The sequence below is a fragment of the Myotis nattereri genome, assembly GCF_964212035.1.
Source record: "Myotis nattereri genome assembly, chromosome: 3".
In the NCBI taxonomy this organism is placed as follows: domain Eukaryota; kingdom Metazoa; phylum Chordata; class Mammalia; order Chiroptera; family Vespertilionidae; genus Myotis; species Myotis nattereri.
The window spans coordinates 144,693,748-144,700,013 of NC_138077.1; the positions used below are offsets into that span (position 1 = coordinate 144,693,748).

At 46.6% G+C, this 6,266-nt stretch overlaps 1 pseudogene across 1 annotated transcript; it reads left to right on the forward strand.

Annotated features, from left to right (window-relative positions):
• The first annotated feature begins 627 nt into the window (after positions 1-627).
• On the forward strand, positions 628-1,832 carry LOC308515499 (solute carrier family 25 member 16-like; annotated as a pseudogene). The gene is made up of 2 exons: positions 628-776; positions 1,157-1,832. The product of its transcript is annotated as a solute carrier family 25 member 16-like (transcript).
• Positions 1,833-6,266: the final 4,434 nt, after the last annotated feature.

Sequence of the window (6,266 nt, forward strand, 5' to 3'; positions counted from 1 at the left end):
CATGAGTGAATCTGAGAAACATGCCCAGTGAAAGAAGCTAGACCAGGGGTGGGCAAACTTTTCGACTCGAGGGCCACAATGGGTTCTTAAACTGGACCGGAGGGCCGGAACAAAAGCATGGATGGAGGGTTTGTGTGAACTAATATAAATTCAAAGTAAACATCATTACATAAAAGGGTACGGTCTTTTTTTGTTGTTGTTTTATTCATTTCAAACAGGCTAGATCCGGCCCGCCGGCCGTAGTTTGCCCACGGCTGAGCTAGACCCTCAAAAGAGAACATAATGCCTTATTCTAATTTGTATGAAATTTAGAATAGGCAAAAAAATCTATAATGAAAGCAGATTAATGGTTGGCTGGGGTAGGAGTGAGGGAACAAGAAATGTTTTTGGGTGATGTAAATGTTCTATATCCTGATTAAAGTGTTAATTGCAAAGGTATATATTTTTATAAAAACTCACCAAACCAGGTTGTTCTGCCCCACCTGAGTGAACAGTCGGTGCCCTGTCAGTGCTGGCCAGTGGCCATGGCCCCAGCCCTTGGATTGTAAATTGGTGACTAAAGCTCTAGACAAGGCCCTTGTCCTGACAGCTGTAGCGGGCGGCCCTGGCTGTGGCCCACCCCCTCCCATGATACCGAAGGTGGCAGGAGCCGGAGGGCCACTGTCCACCGAGACTTCTCTACTGGCTGTGCTCCTTCTGGCGGGAGGTGGAGGTATCGCAGGATGCTGTGCTAAAACAACAGGTGCTCCTTTGGATCTGGTAAAAGTTTCAGTATTGTGTCGAGCCAGCTCAGCCAAGGGTTCAAAAGCCTGAGTGAGGGCGGCAAAGGATGAAGAAATGACAGACAGAGAGAATAAGCTGGGTCTAGGATCTTCCTGTGCCTGGCTGAGGCCACAGAGAGAGATCCAGAGGCAAGCTGAGCCTTTATTTTATAGCCAGAGGTAAACAAGGCAGTGGTCACCATAGTGACAATGTTCTTGTGAGTTTCACTTGTTTTGGCAGCACTTGCTACACCTCCCTCAGCCCATTAGCTTTCCAGATAAGATCTAGGGAGCATCATAAGGTCAAGCTTAATTATGCTAAGAGGGCTGTGCCCTCTAAGCTGGGACTTGTTTGTGGCTTTGCCAACAGGTCAGTCTGAGGCTTAACCCTATAGCTGCGCCCTACAAGTTCACAATCACCATTACAAACATTTAGGAGTACTTTCTACCTTGCGTGCTGTTCCCCAAAAGGAGGGGTACCTTGGATTGTATAAAGGGAATGGTGCAATGATGAATTGAATCTTTCCCTATGGTGCAATCCAGTTTATGGTGTTTGAGCACTATAAAATGTTCATTACTACAAAGCTGGGGATTTCTGGTCATGGGCACAGATTAATGGCTGGATTCAGGGCAGGTCTGACAGCGGTATCTGTACTTACCCTCTTGACATGGTTAGAGTTCGCCTAGCATTCCAGGTGAAAGGGGAACCCACTTACACAGGACTTATTCATGCATTCAAAACAATTTATGCGAAGGAAGTGGTTCCTTAGACTTTACTGAGGCCTGTTGCCTACTATACCAGGATAGGCTCTATATGCAGGTGTTTTATTTGTTACTTTTGGTACCTTAGAGAGTGTTGGGCTTTCCCAGGCGCCCACCCTTCTTGGCAGGCCTTCTTCAGATAATCCTATTGTCTTAGTTTTGAAAACTCACATAAACTTGCTTTGTGGTGGTGTGGCTGGAGCAATAGCACGGACAATATCCTGCCCCCAAAGCTGCTCTCTTTCTGGTGGAGACTATTCAGTCACTGCTTCCTGTTTGAAAGGTACCTTCGGCTTTCTGCTCATTTGAAGAACAGAAATGAGGGGTATGCCCAGCTCCCAGAATGGGGCTGCTGTTCAGTTCCAGCCTCCCCCGCATTCCCACCTGCCCCAGTTGTCTCTTCTGGGAGTCCCTGACATTGAGCAGAATTCTCCTTGAGGGCCTGTGCTTGCTATCTCCACGCCTGGTGAATGCTGGATCCATATAACATGGAATTCTCCACAGGAGTAAGGGAAGCTCATACAGGGAGCACCCACGTCAGAGCTTTCCAACACCACAGTCTCCCAAGAGCCCAGTCTGCCCACAAAGACCTCCTCTCTGGAAGATAAGTGTCCAGTGTTCACGCCACTGCTCAGGACCAGCTCTGAATACCCCTGATGGCTCCGAGGCACAATGCTCACTCTGTCTTTTCAAGGCTTTTGGTTTTGTTTCCAAAATGTCAACAGGTAACGGTTAGTGCTGATTAAACAGGCAGAAGAGCCTTGCCCAAGGAGAGCGCTCACTGCCCAATCTTCATCCAGCCCTTTCAGCTCCGCCCACACGACAGGGCAGTGGGCAGGTGGGCCTGGCTGTGCCACTCTGTGTAGTCCAGACACTGTCTTCCCCTTTGGGGCTTGGGGTTTTCTTCAATTCTTTGACTCGGGAAAGAACTCACAGCAGATGCTCAGGAGTAGGAAAGGTCTGTGGTTTCACTTACCATTAGAGCAGGCTCAGCCACCAGGCTAGGTCTCTCTGTGACACGCAGTTTCCCTCCAGCCCCTAATCAATCCCGTTCCCACCAGTAATCTTTGCATCAGTAATTGTGCTCCTAAGTTCTATGTTGTAAAACAATAGTTATCTCCTCTCTCCCTCTCTCTCTTCCTCTCTCTCTCTCTCTCCACACACACATGCACACACACGCACACACACACACACACACATTTGTAGTTTGGGCTCCTCCTCACACTACATCAGCTGGGGCTCAAGTCATCACCTGAGGGCTTTTGATCACTCACTTACTCGCTGGCTGTTGGAGACTAGCCAAGGCCTGAAGGCTTACTTCTTTCCACGTGGCCTCTCCATGTGGCCTGGGCTTCCTCACAACATGATGGCTGAGTGCCAAGGGTGAGCATCCAGAGAGAGAAAGCCAGGTGGAGTTGTATCGCCTTTTGTGACCCAGCCTGAGAGTCACATAGTGTCTATTGGTTGAACAGTCACAAAGTCCCACTTGGGCCTCAGGGGAAAGGACATCACCTCTTAATGGGGGAGTGGCAAGGTGTGGAAGAGCAGGTGGGACCAGAAATATTCTTGCATCCATTTTGGGGAAATACAATCTATCATACCACCTATGCAGGCACCTCTAGATAATATACTATTGAATTTTGCATGTTTTAGACTTCATAGAAATATTTATACTAAATATAGTCTTCTATAACTTTGTTCCCACAACATTTGAGTTATTTATATTGTTAGGAGAAGTATGTTCAATTTTGGAACTAACTGTGTAAAATTTCATTGCAATCAGTTACCACAATTTGGTTGTCCATTTTTCTGTTGGAGATTTATGTTGTTTCCAGTCCCCCTTTTGAGGGGAGCTGTGTTTATGTGTTTAGCTCTTTTTATAGTGCTGCTATGACCATTCTGTAGAACTTGGCTAGTTCATATGAGCCTAGAGCAGTGGTTCTCAACCAGGGGTTGAGCAGTGAAGACAAAGTCACCACTGCACATACTCCTGGGTACAGGCATTTTTCTAAAGCAAAGGAAAGGCCCCACTGATTTTTAGCAATGTCAGGGGCATTCAACAAGTGTCTCAGACATTTTTGGTTTTCATGACTGGACTAAGGACCATTGCCACTGGCATTTTGTGGGTAGAGACCAGGGATGCTGTATACATCCTATGGCAGACAGGACAGCCCATGACAACAAGGAATTATCTGGTCCAAGCTGTCAATCATGCCAAGTTGAGAAACCCTAGCTTAGAGCATACATGTAGGAGTAGAATTCCTAGGTGATAGGGTATTTATAGTTCCAAGTTTACTTTAAGGTACTCAAATAGTTTCCCAAGTGGTTAGACCAGTTTATACTCCACCAGCATGGAATGCTCCACATCCTTTGATATTGTCAACCTTCTTAATTTTTGCTAATTTATGTTTCCTTCTCTCTGAAATGCATGTGCATGTGTTCTGCCTTTTTTTTTTTTTATAGAACTGGTTTGTAGGAGTTCTTTATATATTCAGGGTATTAATCCTTTGTTGGTTGTGTGTGTTGCAAATATCTTTTCTCAGTTGGTGGCTCATCTTCTCAATTCTTCACAGTGCTTTTGATGAACAGACGTTCTTAAAATTTTATGTGGTTATTCTCATTAATCTTATAATAGCCTCATTTACTAGTACAATTTGAAATTTGGGGTCAATATTTAAGAAAACCTGTCCAGCCCTGAGTTTTCACTGCCTCCCAAACCTGGCAGACTATTGGGTTCTTTTCCCTTCCAGTTGGTGAGACCTGGTGTTCCTCTTGCCAACCCCAGAGGTAGCTGTCCATCCTCATCTTCTGCCATGATTGCTTGGTCCTAGTGGGCAGTGGACTTCAGCCTTGATTATCTGATGGACTGCACTTTCTCTGCTGAGACTGGACTCTTTCCGTGACCTCTCTATCCCTGTCCACCAGGACCTGACTCTGATGTCTGGGGACTGGCCTCAAAATGAACTGACTTCTCTGAAACCACAGTGCCCAGCAGTGTCAGCACTGCCGAAATGCCCCTTAGATATCACCTTGCCAGGACTGAGCCCCAGTTTCCTACAGTACTGGGATAGCTTTATCTGGACCCATCTGAGACCCTCTCCCAGGGCTGGGGTCAATAATGGGGTAGAGCTGAAGATGCCAAGTGGTGCCCAGGGACACTTCTGCTCACAAGAGGGGTGGCCCAAGATAAGCCTGTCTGCTCTGACATTGTACCTTCAAGCCAGGCCTGCCCACCCAGTGACCCTTAAAGCTGACCGCAGTTGAAGGACAGCCTTGGGGCTCTCTGTTCCATCCGGGGCAGCCAACCTGCACAGAACTTTGTTTCATTCCCCCTTTAGCTCCACACATGTCCCAACTTTGGCGCCTCTTCCTCCTGGGCTCTCTCATCCTTAGACTTCACATTGGTCTAGGTTTTTCTTGCTTTGACACTCAGCACCTTGTAAGGGGGTTGAATGAAGCTCACCTTTTGGCTCTAACTGTCCCCATCGGCCCCAGGAAAGGTACCTTATCTTGGCTCAAGCTCCCATGACCCAAACCCATGTATTTGGGAAAAGTTGAAGATAAAGGTTTCCAAGTGTCCAGTCTGAACAATTTCCAGGTCAAGGAGAACAAAACTCTTAAGGTAGGGAACAAAGAGAAGGTGAAAGCAAGAGTCAAAGCAGCCAGCAGTAGAAAGATAGAGGAGGATGGGTAGGTAGAGTGAGGGAACCTGAGACCCGGAAATGTACACGATGGAGAGCTAGCATGGGGGGCGTTCTAGCACCCTAGTTAAGAGCACAGCCTTTGATGAAGACTCTCCTAACCTTAATGTGTATGATCTCAGGCAGATTATCCTCCCAGAACCCTGTTTTCATCATCTGTAAAGTGGGATTGGCAAAGAGTAAATGATTGTATGAAGAGTAAATGATAATAAATATATATTTTCAACGTATTTGGCACAGAGTAAGTATTCAGAATGGCAGCTGTTACCATCGTCAGTCCATAAACAGAATGCCAGCTACAAAGTTGCTTCTTTTTTAAAAAAAAAATTGATTTCAGAGAGGAAGGAAGAGGGAGAGAGAGATAGAAACATCAATGATGAGAGAGAATCACTGACTGGTTGCCTCCTGCACGCCCCCCACTGGGGATCGAGCCCGCAACCCCGGGCATGTGCCCTTGTCCAGAATCGAACCTGGGACCCTTAAGTCCACAGGCCGACACTCTATCCACCGAACCCAACTGGCTAGGGCCCAAGTTGTTTCTTATGGATGTATTGGAACAGACCAGAGGTTAGTAAACTGTGGCCTGTGGGCCACATCCAGCTCACTGACTGTTTCTGTATGACCTTTGAGATAAGAATGGTTTTTACATGTAGAAATGGTTGACAAATGAAATTCAAATTTGAGTGTTCGTAAATAAAGTTTTCCTGGAACATAGCCATGCTATTTGTTTTATATTGTCTTATTTCCTACCTCTTTACAGAAAGTTTGCTGACCCCTGGCATAGACTCCGCAGACTAGGGCAAATGCTTTAGTGAGTGGAACCTTGCAGGATTGGGCTACCTCCTCCACTCCCCAGCTCTACGCACGCTGGTTACCTTTCTCTGCCTACCAGCCCTTCCCTAGTGTCCTAGAGAACCTTCTAGTCAAGTCAGCTTCATTTGACACAATGCACTGATGTCTGGATTCTGAACAATGAGGCTGAGTCATTGCAAGACCATACAGGGGAGCCAGGACAGGACTGTTTTGAGATTAAAATAAAATG